This window comes from Apteryx mantelli, chromosome 5 (assembly GCF_036417845.1).
Source record: "Apteryx mantelli isolate bAptMan1 chromosome 5, bAptMan1.hap1, whole genome shotgun sequence".
In the NCBI taxonomy this organism is placed as follows: Eukaryota; Metazoa; Chordata; class Aves; order Apterygiformes; family Apterygidae; genus Apteryx; species Apteryx mantelli.
The window spans coordinates 67,267,709-67,283,549 of NC_089982.1; the positions used below are offsets into that span (position 1 = coordinate 67,267,709).

At 42.2% G+C, this 15,841-nt stretch overlaps 1 protein-coding gene across 1 annotated transcript in view; it reads left to right on the forward strand.

The window, feature by feature from the left end:
- The window catches only part of SEPSECS (Sep (O-phosphoserine) tRNA:Sec (selenocysteine) tRNA synthase), a 46,719-nt gene extending 37,386 nt beyond the window's left edge, over nt 1-9,333 (forward strand). Inside the window, exon 12 of the transcript XR_010884452.1 lies at nt 8,202-9,333. The gene's annotated coding sequence lies outside the window, so the exon portion shown is untranslated. The remainder of the gene's footprint in view (nt 1-8,201) is intronic.
- The last annotated feature ends 6,508 nt before the right edge of the window (nt 9,334-15,841 follow it).

The window sequence follows — 15,841 nt, forward strand, 5'->3', positions numbered from 1 at the left end:
TTTCTCTCCCATCTCTGAGGAGCACTTAGGAATTTCATCCTCATTTGCTCAAAGGCCTTTTGAAGTGACAAATTTCTCAATGACTCACTGTCTTCAGAAGGAATCTCTTGTGGCTGCCAAAGATGTTTGCAGGCCACGTAGACCCTTCAGAGTGCCTGTGAGGACTGTATGCAATGACTTCTGGATCAATATATTCTGTACAGGCAAATAGTTTTTGATCTTTTTTTCATATTGAGATTGGCAGGACAAACTGTTCTTTAATGCTCACACACCATAATCGGTAATAAAAACTAGGCACCTTCTGGCGAGTGAAGCGCTACTATCTTCTTCAATAAGACTTTAGGAAAGGTGTGGATTTGCTAACGGAGGGGAGCTGGGCTAAGGGTGTTTTAGCTCCCATATTAGCAGTAATGGTGTTCTTTGAGCCTCTAATAATGACATGTCATTGCAGTGGCAAAATGAGATGGGCTGGGGAGGCCATTCTACAAGTATAATTAAGGCAGAAGTGGACTGCACAGCTAGCCTTGAAAGTACTTTGGTCTGCTGAGCCAGGAAGGAGTTCTGCCTTTTCTAGATAAGATGGCTCTGCTGTGCTCCCAGGAAAAAGTAATAAAAATTTTTTTTTGTCCTGGAAGCAAGTAGTTGTGACCCACCACGCTCCTGCTCAGTTGACTTAAAAAAAAAAGCTGTTTTCATTTAGTCACTGTAACCACATTTCTCTGTCTGTGTCACTTTATTCTTGCATAAGCCCCTCATCCTGCACTTACAGGCTCTAATTATCCCTTACCTTGCACTTTCTGCAGGCTTTTACACCTGTGCAAGTGGTGGTAAAGCTCAGCTCTTTTGATGTGATAGCATTTAACATATATGCTGCATTTACTTGGCACAAGTATAGAAGGCCATAGCAGGGGCAAGGCAGTGGGGGATCAAGCCAGTTGTTTACATTTTCCTCCAAAGGACTAGGAGGTCAAACATGCTTCTCCATGTCCACAATACTCTGCCATTAACAGCTGTTAGTGAGTGTTAGCACATCATATTTTTTCCCCTTGAGGCTGAGCACATTATCTCTACCACACTCCAGCACATTGCTGGGAACATGCCACTATTCTGTTTTCAGAGTGTTTTGTTAATGCTAGTGACCTTGATGGTGTGACCACAACACCTGCTTTACCTGATAAAATCATTAATTTTTCGCTGCAGCCTTTGTGTTGAGCGTAAGCAAATCTTCATTTGTATCTGAAAAACACTGCCCAAACCTCAGCTTAATGGAGCACTGACCTGTATCTCCTGGTATTTTTTTTAAGGCATTAAATAGCCAATTAGAAGAAATCACTTCAATAAAAGTGGAATGAGCGCAAGCTTCTCATTGGTTGAAATGAAGCAAGACACTATTGGAATCAATCATTGCAGCTTTTCAGCTGTCGCTCTGCCGCAGCAACATCTGTCTGTCAGTCAAGATGACAGCAGAGAGCTGATCTATACTGTTCTCTGAGCTACGGAGATAAGCTGCACCTGCACAATAAACGTGTTCCCCATCCAAACACATTGGGAAGAACAGTGTATTTTTTAATGATAAATGTTCTCATCCTGCTAACAGTTCCTCTTCCCTCCTCCTTTGTCAGTTTACCTGGTTGCTGCCATTCCCCTCTCTTTGTCTTCTCGCCCTCGGTAGCCGGGTGCTCTCCTTCTGCCTTTTACCTCGGGTTTCGGTTTTCTGCAGGCTGCTGCTTTGCACTGCTGGGGCTGCACCGGAGCAGCCATGGGCCCGTACTCCGTCCCAGTGGGCGATGGGAGGAGACCCATGCCCTGCTGTCTCCCGGGCAGCGTGGCCACCCTGAGCAGTGCCCGGAGCCTGCAGAAAGCAGGAGCCCCAGGGCTGCAGCTGCTGTCAGGACTGACTTGGTTCAAGTTGCTCAGAAAAGGTTTAAGTGGGAGGTTTCTAGGTGCAGAGTGGTTGAGATGTTCTGTGAGGGCTCTCTGGAGGTGCTAACGCTAATCCAACCTTTGCTCCAATCTTGTGCAGGCAAAGATCCAGGGTTTTTATGTTTGATTTTTCATGTTTATTGATTAGTTATGGATCTACTGAGTGATGAGATGCCTTTATTGTTCCCCTTCCCTGCTGTTTCCTCTATTTCTGTTGTTCTGCTACAGTGGTGCTGATGTTATTTGCATGCTTGGTGCAGTCCTGCAGCTCTTCCCTCTCTTCCTCCCCTCTCTACTGTACGTAGAGGAACTGGTCTCCTGGGCTGACGTCCCGTGCTATGGGCTTGCCCTGGCCACGTGGCTCCCTGGGGGGGTATATCCATATGTCCGGCAGGGACAGAGGTGCTCGGGCTTCTTTGCTATTCAGTTGTGTTGGGGTTGAGGTTGCTCCCGTTGTTCTGCCTTACTCTACGGTAACAGGTATTTGCATTTAGGAGTGTGAGTCTTCGGTGACCTAGCTTCCTCTTGGGAAAATATAGTGATGTAATTGTTGTGTCATGAAAGCGCAGGGAACCACAGTGTCTCAGAAGGCTGATGTTGTCATTGGCCCTGACTAGGAACAAGTCATTAGGGATTTGTTTAGAAGTCTTCCAAAAAGATCAATAGAAACTACCAGCTGGCCTAAAAAGGGGAAAGTTGATTTTGGAAATGGTTTTTCACAGAGAAAAAATGTGAATCACTTCATTTAAGGATTTCATTTCATAATTTTATTTTATAATCTTGGTTGTACAACACTTGCCTGTATTTTTTGGTTTTCTTTGAGGCCTACAAAACCTGAAATGAAAAGCATGAATTTCTCCATCATTCTTTGAGATAGAACTAAATAAGTGTATTTCCAAACATATAGATAAGAGAGTAAAGACAAAAGGATCATCGGCGAGTGTTGATTGGCTTTAGTGTAGCTATGCTGATTTAGACTAGCCCTTCGGTTCTGCCTTGGAGAACCCAAAGTAGTACTGTGGTCTGATGCACTGGGCACAAGACCGGGAGCTCAGGGCACGTGGTATCCCTGTGCTTGCATTCGTGGCTTTAAGGTACAGGTTATTTAAACTCTTGCTTTTTTAGCTATTTTCTATTAAAAATAAACAAAAAACCAAACAAACAACAAATACACCTCTGCCTGAGTAAGCTTTGCCAGAAGATTCACAAGACTAAATACCACATTGTGGCAGATAGAGTGGTAAAATCAGGAGCTCTCGTTTTCCAGGCTGGTGTTTTTGACTAACTCCTTTGATAATTTCAAAGGGTCTAGGATAAAAGGAGCTTAGCAAATACAAAGACTGATTTCCTTCCAGAGGCACAGTGGAGGAGTGGGGAAGTAATGCTTAATGATCAACATTTCTGTGGTTCGCAGTTCACTAAATAGGCACCACCACAAGATTCCAGTTTTCAGGCCTGTCAACAGACATTTTTCTTAAGTAGCTGAAGTACCTGAGGAATGTTATTTAAATAACCCCTTACACACTTGCAGTGCCACTTTTGAAGTCTATGGTTTTAGGAAAGCTAAATACAGCTTGGTTGAAGTTAAGAAAATAACTTATGCAAATGTAATGGAGTATGGTCATATTGCAAAACATTTTTTAAGGTGTAGCTTCCCAGAAAACAACCTATCTAAAATACCATTTTTTAACAGTGAAAATTTCAGCACTATCCGTTAGTCAAAACCATTTTCTTTCTGGTTCTATCTCAAAGTAGATCTTTCTCTTGGAAGTTTAACAGGTAGAAAGTGCAGAGCAGCAACATACTCTGCATCTTCACTCAGTTAGAGATTTAATGTGTTTTCAAATGCAGTGGTTATAATTCCTCTCCAAACTTAGGGCATTGCTGAGCTCCACTTTCAATTTTTCTGCAAAGTCTTAATGATAAAATAAATAGAGACACTACAAGAATTCCTAAAATAAAAGGCAAAAAAAAAAAAGTAATTTCTGAGATATATTTAAAAATTCTAATAATTTGTTTAATTTGAATTGTTCCCTTAGTAAAATTTGTGACATAAACCCAGAATATCTAAGCCACACTTATTCCATACCTACACAAGATTTTCAGTATTCCACTTTTTTAAATGAGCACTTTCAGCACACAAATACCTTTACAAGATTTTTGTGGATTCCTGATATTTTTAATTGTTTATAGAAATAATAACAACAAAAAAATGCATTAACAGAAGTCAAACATTAAGAAATTAAGTCACTTTAAGTCATATACACATGTACTGTAGTCAGAGGCATAAACTGCACTGTGCCTTTCAGGCAGACTTTTGCTTGTAAAGGACCGGAGCACGAGCAGGACACTGACTGCTGCTGCTTGGCTGGGCCAAGAACAGGCAGGGCCCAGCAGAAGTGCTCACTGTTGCCTGGGCCCTTTATTAACTGACTCTTAAAGGAAAGAAACATAACAAATGCATGAGATAAAACACGGCTCTTCGCGAACACCTTTGAATACATTCAATTATTTATTAATAGAGCTTGCAGAAATGGGGCCTGATCCCACCCGTTGTTGAAAATCAGCAAATTAACTTCAGGGGAAGCTAAGGCTCTCGCAGGTACCCAGCACCATCCTGGCCAAGGACTGCCATTGCTAATAGATGTTAACCGAGCCTCTCCACCAAGGCTTTTCCCCCTGATTTTAACCTGTCTGAACTGCAAATCAGTGCCATTCCTCTGAGTGGAGTTTTGCTAGCAAACAGGCTAGCAATCTAAATAAAAAGAAGATGTGGGCAGGGAGCAGACAAATTGATGTATTTAGACTGTAGGTTTACTAGGGCAGCAACTGTATTGCTCCACGTCCGAGTCATGTTTACCATTATAAAACCCCTTTTTTTTTGTTGGCCAATAATCACCCCTATAACAATGGCAATTGTAAATGAGAGCAACCATAACTCTAAATCCAAGAAATCCTGGCTTATTTCTAAGTGACTCTTAAGAGCAATAATTCTATGATGGGTGGAGCCTTACTTGAAATTTCCTTTCCCCAAAAGCACAAGATCAACAATATTTGTAAGCTTTACTCACACAGGTCAGCAAATGTAATACAATAAACAAATATGTAGAACAAAATACATTTTGATTGATTAGACCAACTTTGGAAACAATGCGTAGGTTTTTTATTATAGACATTTATCTTTTAGTCTTTTCCACTGTGCTGCTTGTTAGAGTGCATGGAGTTTTTTGCATGTATTTTTAAATACTAATAAGTGTGAAAGACATAGAAAGGGCTTTTCAGTGGATTTTCTCTTATTTTAATTGAGATAGGGTCAGATCTAATGCTGACCTAATTATATCTTGTTAAGCTCAAACATATGTTATTTTCCAAGCATTTAGGGTGTTATTGAGATTCAACCTAAACTACGCCACAAAAAGGGCAACTAAGTATCCCATCTTTATAAATATTTTAACTGCCTATTGTTTGTTAAAACAAACATCATAGTAGCAATGACTTTTCTCTTCTCTGTATGTAGATGTACTTGGGAATAGGCCAGCTTTTTCCATTTAAAATTGTCACCAATAGGTGGTGCTAACAATTTCCAAATTCGATGCAAGGTTCTTCCCCTTTGTTCCTCCAGTGAATTCTCCTGCCCACCTCATCTTTCTGGCAGATCTTCCTCAAAGCCTCTTCTTGATAATATGTTATTCTTTTCATATTCCTCATGTGTTCCTGCGACCTTTAGTTGTTCTTGCATGCTTATCTTTGGGCTTTCCCTGTGTTCCAGCTGGTTGCAGCCAACTGTCGGGCCATAGCTTCCGGGAATGTGATTCCTGTGTCCGGAGCTTTGGCTGCACTCCCAAAGAATGTACCTTCATCTTTGCTCAAAGTTCATTAAACCTGACTGTATTTTTCTGTACTTTCTGGAAATGGGTCTTAACATTACTCCAGAACAAATCATTTTCACTCAAATTCATCTTCAACACAACTTTTTAAAATACTGCTTTTGAAAGCAAAAGGGAAAATGTAAAGAAAGCAAAAGGTCATATAAATATAAAGCAATGTCAGTCTCAAGGTATAGAATAACTCTGACTTCAATCTTTTGTCTTTTGCAAGAATTTCCTTTAAGTTCATTGATTCAGAATTCAAACTGTTAGGTATTTTCTATGTTTTCAGTGTCTCTCTAGTTCAGAGCAATATCCCGTTACTGCAGCTAGCAGATATTGCAGTGCTATATCTTCCTAATGTAAGTCATGGCATTAGATTTGCATAGCTGGGGAGAACGAGGCTTGTCCCTATTGAGCTGTCAGCATTGCAGATCAGGTTGTCCTGGGTCCTGGGCAGTAACTGAGAAGCACCAGTGACTGCTGGATCAGAGGAGGACTGCAGGAGCCAGGTCCACACCCCAGAGATCGACAAACCTTGTGCAGCTGTAATACTCAGGGCATGTATTTGCATTTGTAAGAGCTTTACTAAGCCTCTTTTTCCATTGCTGTCTATAAAAAGCAATAGACTTCACACTGAGCATATACTAATTGTTGTATTTCATCTGTGTTGTTTCTAAGAGCCAGGTCTAGAGTGGGATATAACTGTACGAGGAGGAAAGCTGCCATCTCGGGCACCCCTGCAGTGCAATATGGTCAGTTCATGGTCCTCAGTTCCCTCTAGATTTCTGCTAGGATGTATGCCTAGGCTACAATACTTCTGATAAAATGCTGCCTCTCTGGAGTCTTATTTCTTAAAGGTCAGATGCAAAAAAAAAAAAAAAAAAAAAAAGTAGGTTCCTCAAAGGGGGATGCTGCACTTCCTAAACCACTTCAAATGGCATCCAAAATATTAAAATCTTTATGTAAAAGATGCCAAAAGTCTTTTTGACCTAAAAAGTATAGAAAGTCTGAGCCATATGGCATGTCAAAAGGACCAAAGTGCCTTACTCAGGGCTGTGGGCAGCTGTGGGAACGCCCAGGCGGGATCTCTGCCGGGACACTTACACCGCTCTTGTAAACAGTGGTGGCATTTTTGGAGCATGTACTGAGAACTTCTCCTTCCTTCCCTAGTCATAAGGCTGTAGGTCATCAATCTTTTGTTCCTCCTGCTTAATTTAATGAATGTTGATGGTTGTGTGGTATTTTTCCCTCCCTTCTCTCTTCAGTGGCACGCCTGGAGGGATGAAGTACATCCCTCCCCATCCTTCCTCCAGACTAGGCTCTAACCCTCTGGCTAAGACGCTTCCCTCCAGAATTAGAGAGTCCCCAGGGGCAAAGCTGAGAATAGATTCATTTTTCCCTGATGAATGATGATCAGAAAGCTGTTGGGGAAGATGGAAATTGGTACTTATTATGGCATTTTAGAAGAAGAAATGGCTGGAACTGCATTTTGTGAAGGCCTTGATCACGTGGTATGTTAAGGTGCTATCAGAAAACTTAGTGGATCAAGGATTTTATTGAGACATAGACAAAGAAATGTCCAGTTTCTGAATCTCCTTTGAATTTAAGTACATCTGGTCTGGGGGCTTATGTCCAGGGCAGTTCTGGGCATGGGCGAGAACCACCAGAGTCAGGCCAAGTGGTTTGAGAGGTGGCCATCTCACTGCTGGAAACTGCGTTCTCTGTGTGATACCCAAATTCACCAGCTATGCAACCTGCTTCACTTCAGACATAACCAGTCCCCCCTGAAAGTTCACGGTGTGGGAAGGGCTTCTACATCGGGTTTTCTCTCTTTCCCCCCTGCCTACCCTGAGTTAGCTGTTGTTACTGATCCTCCCTCCTGCTTGTGGGAGGGAAGAGTCTTGTGCCCTCTCTTGCACGGTCTTCAAGGTCCATCTGATACTTTGCTGAGGTTTCAGTGTTCTGCATCTAGTCCTTGGACAGAGAGCTATTAGCTTACTTTCCTCGCCTGTCTTTTTTTCTTTAACAGAAAGGTGTGACAATAATAATGCCTAAACTGCAGCTTCTCACACATGTGCACTGCTACGGCTAAGATCTTGCTGACCTTCTAAAGACCTCACAATAAATTATTTTGTTGCATCAATATAGTTTGTGTATTGAAATGTTGACAAGAATCCCAGCAAGGGAAACAGAAACCTGATATGAGGAAAAGAGATGTTGTTTGGGTACACAAATGGGAAACATTGGCTTCCGTGTTACAGATCTGGAGAAACCAGATCAGGTTAACAACCTGATCCAGAACATAATGGAGTGTTTGCATTAATTTTAATGACCTTAGTAAATCAGTAAGTGTTTTGAAGGGTGAGACAGATGTCCTGAGCTTGAATATTCACTTTTTGTCTCCCACAGGTTTATACTAATCTGTGTTGTGGAGGTGAATGAAGTAACCATCTTTCACTTAATGTCACTGTAAGGCACAGTATAAGGCATATGTAAATTCACTGAAAGAACTGAATGATCTGTGAAGAGGAACTCTGCTGCTGCTTGACTAAGGATGCAAGGGAAGAGAAAAATACAGAAGTGAGCAGAAAGTCGGACATAGCCTAAATAAGCATGATGCTGAGAAAAAGCCTACAGAGGCAGTTTTTGAAATAAGCTGTCTGGGTGAGACTTGCTAGAAGCAGAGAAACTGTCTTTGCTTACTTAATCCCTCCAATGCCCAGAGGAACAGGGCTCGGAAATTCTGTAAATAACAGACTTGCATCAATTTCCCCTAAGCAGAGTAACTTGCTTGTAGTGCCCCCATATTTTTGGCCAGAAAAAAATCTTGGATTTGCTCTTCTGCAGCTGCCTTAGGATCAGGTTTTTAAAGCATTTATAACTGCATCTTTTTTTCCAGATTTGTTCTGTTTAATTAGGCTTGTCTAAGACTTGTACATATTGTCACTCCTCTGCCAAGTAGGAAGAAGTCTGAAGCTTTGCACGTTGGTATCCTGTTGATCAAGAACTCTGTGCTGTAGAATTAAAATTTTTAAATTTGTTGTTTTTCTTTTTCCTTACACACACTGGGTATGTACATACAGACAGAAAACAGATGCAAGAATGTATCTTGTCAAACCATGTGCAACTATTAGCACTGCTTGGTTCCTCCACACAACTCCTAGTGGCATCTGAGCCTTCTTTCTGCTATTTGTAAATTATTTACACGTACAGACCACTACTTGTTTATTCTCTTATTTAATCTTGGTAGAGATAAAAGGGAATTAGGGTCAAAATAGAGGTTTGCACAAGATTATTTAGAACCATTAAATCTAACCTCTCTTCTACTATAGATAAGAATTTTCTGTCTAAAGCATTTTTGGCTCAGTTGTAGGTTATGGCAGCAAAAGAAGAGACTTTTTTTTATGTCTTTCTTCTGTGTCCAGTTTAGATGCTTTCCTTCATTCACTGGTTTATTTATTTGTTTTGTATTAGAAGGTTACGGATCAACTGCAACCTATTGTCATGTTTTTTTCTGTCTATCTCCTAGTGTTTCTAAAACTCCAACAATAAAAGAGCAATAAAAGATAAGTTCACAGTTCATCTGGGATTTTATCACCTGTTTTCCATGCATTCTTTCATTACCCTCTCCCTCCCCAAAAAAGCTGTGAATAACAAATCATTATTTAAGTCAAGGGATCATAGCAGAAGATAGGGCTGACTGTATCTCTCAGCCCTTACTCACATCATTAGCCAAGTGGGAATAATACTTGGAATTAGCTGAATAGGAGTTTATTTTGTAATCTTCCATCATAAATTGTTTTACTTAGCTGTGGAATGACTAAATAACAGTATTTTTGCTCCAGTCTATAAGTGTTATTGCATAGGCTTAATGCTACTCATACGACATCTGTATGAGCCACACAGACAAGAAGGGCCAAGTACACGTAACAAACTGGAGTCTTAAAACGTCACCATCAGACTTAAGAACTAACCATCTACATTTTAAAAATAGTTCTCTCTCTCTATCAGTCAGTTGAAGAAGTGGGAGAGGCGGCTCCGAGGCGGGTAGCAGAAGCGGCGGTGCGTGCCGTGCCCTGGGAGCTGGCACACGTGGGGGCCGCAGGGAAGCACCAGCAGCAAACCCCACCACTGGCAGGCGATGGACTTGTGGCCTGACCTGCTCCTCCCTTTGCCAGTGTAGTCGGTTTGACATACAGGGGATGCAAATGTTTAGTCCTTTAAAAGACTGCCACAGTCCTTTCCTTGCTTCCCTTGACCAAAGCAGCAGCATTTTGGCCAAGTTGCCTGGAGGGCGTTTAGTGGGACACATCTGGCGAGTGCTGCGGGGGCAGAGGGCTTGTCCTCAAGGTGCTCGAAGGCATCGGCGCTGAACAGAGCACGGTTTTACAGTCCCGAGCAGAGCCAAGGCCTGAGACCTGATCTTCCTTCGTGTGCCTGTAAGGTGGCTTTCTAATAAACAAGCCTCTGTATTGCGCTTACAGACTTTAGCTAATTGGCCCCAAGATCCCGATGACTCAAATGCAGATAGAATTTGGTCTGTCATAGCAGGCTGGGATCTGCGGGCAGAGCTCAGCCACAGTGCTAAGATCTCATTCAAGCTGAAATGTCATATTATTTGCTTACTGAAACAATGCTCTTATTGCAAAGACATGTTAGGAGTGAAAATATGACAGCATCTATTTTAGGTTGTCATTGATCTTTAATTTGCTGTGACCTGAAGGTTTTCCATGTAGTCAGTGCTTTTTGGACAAAATATATGACTGCAGGGAAATGAGTAAATGAATGCAAGAGAAGTTCTTTTTTTTCCTATGAAAAGACTGAAAATGCTTTGTGTAAATGTGTGGAAAATGCTGATATTTTGTTTCTATAAATACCTCGCCTCCTGCGTGCTGTATTTCATTTGTGCTGTTTCCTAGGAGTATTTGGCTTCTTATCACTTTTACGCAGGGTGCTGAATACAAATGAGCCCCAGTTTACCCAGCAACCAATCTGCAGAGCATTTGTGACTGCTGTGCATTTCCTGAGTGAGAGCAACTACTGAATGAAGCAGATTATACTGTAGCCTTGCAAAACACTGAGGATTATAGAATATGCATTCAGTGGATAATACACAGAGGAAAATGCACAGACACTCTCTGTTTCTATATATATGGATGTGCGTGTATATGAAAATATCTGGGCAATGTTAAAAAAAAACTCTGAAAAAATTCATCTTTTTAATGAGAGTTAAAATAGAGGGAAGGCAAGAAATTCAAAGTTGCATTTCTTATTCTCAGTGACACCACCTACAACCAGGCTCCTTGTTTTGGAGTGTATAAACAAGGCTTCATTATAAGAGAGTCATAGGATCAAAGGGTAGTTCAGGTTGGAAGGGCCTTCAGAAGGTCTCCAGTCCAAAGCAGGGCCAGCTGTGAGGTCAGACCTGGTTGCTCAGGGCTTGATCGAGTCCAGTCTTGAAAACCCCCAAGGGTGGAGACTGACCAGCCTCTCTGGCTCTCAGTGCCTGGCTGTCCTTGTGAGAAAAATTATCCAGTCTGAACCTCTCTCATTTCAATTTTCGTTGTCTCTCATCCTCCCACCATGCACCACTGGGAAGACTCTGGCTCTATCTTTCTGATAACCTCCCTGTACTGGGGGGCTGCTGTTAGGTCCCCCAAAGTAATCTCTTCTCCAGGCTGAACAAGCCCTGGTCCCTCAGACTCTCCTCACAGGGCACGTGCTCCCGCTGTGACCACCTTGGGGGTTGTCCACTGAAATCACTCAACTTGATCAGCCTCTTTCATCTATTGGAAAACAGAGCAAACACTGAGGAGAGGGGGATAAAGACTCCCCTCGACCTCCTGGCCCTGCTCCTGTTTGCACAGCCCAGGAGGCTCCCGGTCTTCCTTGCTGCCAGGGCACACTGCTGGCTCGTGCCCAGCTTGCTGTCCACCAACAGCCCCGGGGCCTCCTCAGCAGAGCTGCTCCCAGCCAGCCAGGCCCCCGCCTGTGTTGTTGCAGGAGCTCTTCTTCCCAGGCTCAGGACTTGGCTTTTTTCCTTTTGGGAGGTTCCTGCTGGCCCATTCCTCCAGCCTGTCTAGGTCCCTCTGGATGGTAGCCCTGCCCTCAGGCATATTGACTGTTCCTCCCAGTTTGGTGTCATCCACAAACTTGATGCAAAAGTGACCCTCCTCTGGGTCACTGAGAAAGACGTGAAGCAGGGCAGCTCCCAGGACAGAGACCTGCAGTACTCCGCTTGCTGCCAGCCTCCAGGCAGAGTACGACCACTACTCTCTGAGCCCAACCATCCAAGCAGTTTTTTACTGGCTAGTTGTCCACGCATCCTGACCATAATGTTCTAACTTGGACACAAGAATATTGTAGGAGACAGTGTCAAAAGCCTTGCTAAAGTTGGGGTAAGTGTCATCCATTGAAGAAATGTGTTCCAGGAGGACTCGCTCCATGGGAGCCAAAGTGAGGCTGACTGGCTTGTAGTTCCTTGGATTGGCCTTTTGGCCATTTTTGAAGACAGGTACAAGATTTGCCTTGCTCCGTTTGTTGGGGACCTCCCCTGATCTCCACAACCTTTCAAAGGTGATGGAGGGTGGCCCTCTGAGGACACCCACCAGCTCTCTCGGCACCCTTGGAGGCAGCCAGCCTGGTCCCATGGACACGTATGGGCTGAGTTCTCTCACGGTGCCTGACTCGACCCTCATCCATGGCTGATCGCTCTCCTCCTCTGCAAGCCTCCAAACACAGGGCCGGGGGCACGGTGGGAGTAGCCCAGCTGGCAAGTGTCAGGGCTAGTTTGACTGGGCTTTGCAGGGGCAAAGGGAGGAGTGGCCGCATTGAGGTAACTCCCAGCCCATTTTGATCATGGGGTGAAAAGACAGGACAGGCTCAGGTTGCCGGCAAGTGAACAAGCTAGTAGAGTCAGAAGGAAAAATTCAGATTTCAATAAGAATATTTTGGATGAAAAAACAGGGCAGCTTTCTAAACAACAGCAGGAAACTATCATGAGTTGGGTAGTTAGCCGTGGACAATGGAGGAAAAAAAGTGCACTTGGAGTTACACACCTGAAGCCACCCAGGTCAGTTTTAGCTTTTGCTCACCCAAGGCCCAAGCCTAACCAAGGACTTTGCGTTGCCCTCAGAGAGGGACGGCAATGTAAGCACTGAGGTCTTTGGTGTTTTTGATATATGTGCCACTTTAGTTGCCTAAATATATACATGGATATGCATGATTTTGCTTGTACTGACTCAAATCAATTTAAATTAATCTAGTTTAGTTGGTCAACATACATAATATAGATGGACTCGACAATTTCACACATTGCTTAAATTAATTAAACTCTAGTCTGTGTTATAGTTAATTACACTTTAGTCTGTGTTATAGCTTGCCAAGTTAAGCAAAGTGATGTTGTGATTATTGTTAGCTAATGGTCTCCATATCAGGATTTCTACCTATTTAATACTCACCGTTTTAAACCTCTCTTTGTAGCTAAAATATATATAAGCTTTTTAGTGCTAATATACCCAAGCTCTTCCACACCTCTTTAGGTAATCTTGGACTGTTCTGTCTGTCCCTCTTTGTTGGAAAATGACATTTAACTTTCTCAAAATTCAGAAAATATCACAGCACTTCCCAGCATAAATAAAGCTATGTTCAACTAAGTCTATTTTGAATAAACTTGTTTTTTTCTGTATTGTCTTAATATTGTGAGAATATTTTACAGCTTACAAGCTAAGTGACACCCCTCAGTAGGTTGCATGACAAACATATCTATCTCTGTCTTCATTTCAAACATGCAAAAGCCAAGGCAATTTGAACAGTTTGGGATCATTTTCAAGGAAATGGCGAATGCAGAGAATTTGTCCTCTTCTAAAACATAGCGACTTTTTTTTTCCTGTAAGGGTGATGTTCCTGGCAGTCCTGGTTTGAATGGCAAAGCTTGGAGTAGTTCAGTGCAGGTGAAATCAATAGGTGGAGTTGGGGTGAAATGGTCAAGGGAACTGCAGTTAATCACATGGCATTAAAATTTATTAGGTGATTGTACAATTTGTCAGTGAGCAGGTATATACAAGGCAAAATTTAGCCTTCTTTATCTTAATAGTCCCCTGCCCTAAGTCCCACAAAGCCTGCTTTCTTTCTCCCATAGCCTCCCTGTCTCTGCCTCTGCTTTTTATGTGGGTTATCTGAAATTACAAGTTATCTAAGGATTTATTTTCAAGGTCCTATACTTTTGACACAGTGCAGGTTATCTGAGCTTTGGCTATACATGAAAAAACACAGTAATTTTGTTTCACTGGTTTCAAAGGACTTAATCTGCCTACAATTGCTTCACTTTTTCTGTAACAGATGCTATAGATGTTCACTCCTTATGAATATAAGGGATGAATTTTACTTTCATTTACAAGTATAATTTAGAAATATTTTGTCAACTTTAAGGTAGATAGATAGAGAAAAATGAAAATTCCACATTCATTGGGAGTGGAGAATGGGTGGTCAAACGGTATACCGAATTTCACACGGCACGTGAAATACAGTCATCCTGCCAGTATGAAAATCTCTTTTTCTCCCAGAAGTGTTATGCTTTCTATTAGATTTTTTTGCTTGGTTTCCTGAAGAAACAAGGCTTTTGTTACTGTGCTGTCTGTTTGCATTTGCGTCTATTTGCCAAAACCCTTTGCTAACTTTTGAACTCCTTCGGTTTCGACACAAGGACAGAGAAGGGTGGAAGCAGGCTGACAACGTGTGTAAGTGCTGTTCCTCCACCGGCAGCGCCTACCGTGGCCCGGCAGCTCTGCCACACACCGCGCAGGGTGTCCAGCACGAGCGGTGGGGGCTGTCCAGCAGGCTGTGAGTGCAGAAGGCTTGCGCTCTTAGCCAGCTCGCCCACGGTAGGATTTTGTGAGCTGTAGTTTTATTTGATTTCTGAGAACAATTTTAAAAATAGTCCACAAATGCATATGACATAGTGCTGTATTTCAGCAAAGAAAATTCATTAAAAGAAAACTGCAGTAACATGCCAGGTGCATGATCTGGAACAGAAATGTTCAGAAGTCAAAAGCAAAGGACATTTAATCCTGACCAAGCAGATTAAACATTTGGTACAAAAGCTGAAGAATATTCAAGATAATAATAACGTACTCTGCATGTTGTCGTACAGTTCCTCTAGCAGTTGGAGTCCAAAAGGGTCATATCAACCACGACTGAAGGAAGGAAAACACTCAACAAGATAAATAATGCTCACAGCATTCGTTTTCCCACACCTTCTTCCACAGTAGGGTCACAAACAATCAAGACAAATTAAAACGATTGCGGGAACGCTTCTAGCAACATACTTTCCTCCCACATTTTTTCAAATTTCTTAATTTGGACAGGTGGTTGCTTGTGATCCAACAAAACTCACTTTATTTGCAAATTAACCTAGAAATTAAATTTTCTCACAGAAAAGGTTGAAGTGTTCTTCCCTCCTATATTTTACATTTTGTATGGGATGTGCCAATCAGCAGCTTTCTGTCCACTGTCAAGCTACTGGGAAAATACCATGAAATCATTTATATTAATATTACCCTAAATAAAGCAGGGGTTTTATGAAAAGGGGGTTGACAGCAGAAATGAGATTGTGCTAGAAACACCTTCCTGTTCCTGAAAAAACAGAGTTCCCAACTTTTGCATCAAGATATCTATTTTAATATTTATGTGCTCCTAAATGTTTGTGTGATTCCATTTCTCTTCACAAGTCAAGATAAACAGAGATTTTGGAAAAGAGAAAGAGTCGTCCTGTTAGCAGGAACGATGATGATAACCTAATACATCAAAATGACAAGATGTCTGAGCCCCAATCAACCAGGAATCAGAATGTTTTCCATTTAACATCCACTTGGAGGATCAAGTGTACAGTTGTATTTGCCTGCACTTGGACAGTGCACTGCTGTGCACACTTGAATATGGTGACTACTTAGAAACATGGTATATCCTTCCCACCTCATGTATCTGTTCAGATTTTTATATCATGCTCATTGTCATGCTATCTGAGTGCTTCTTTGATTGTGTCACCCATT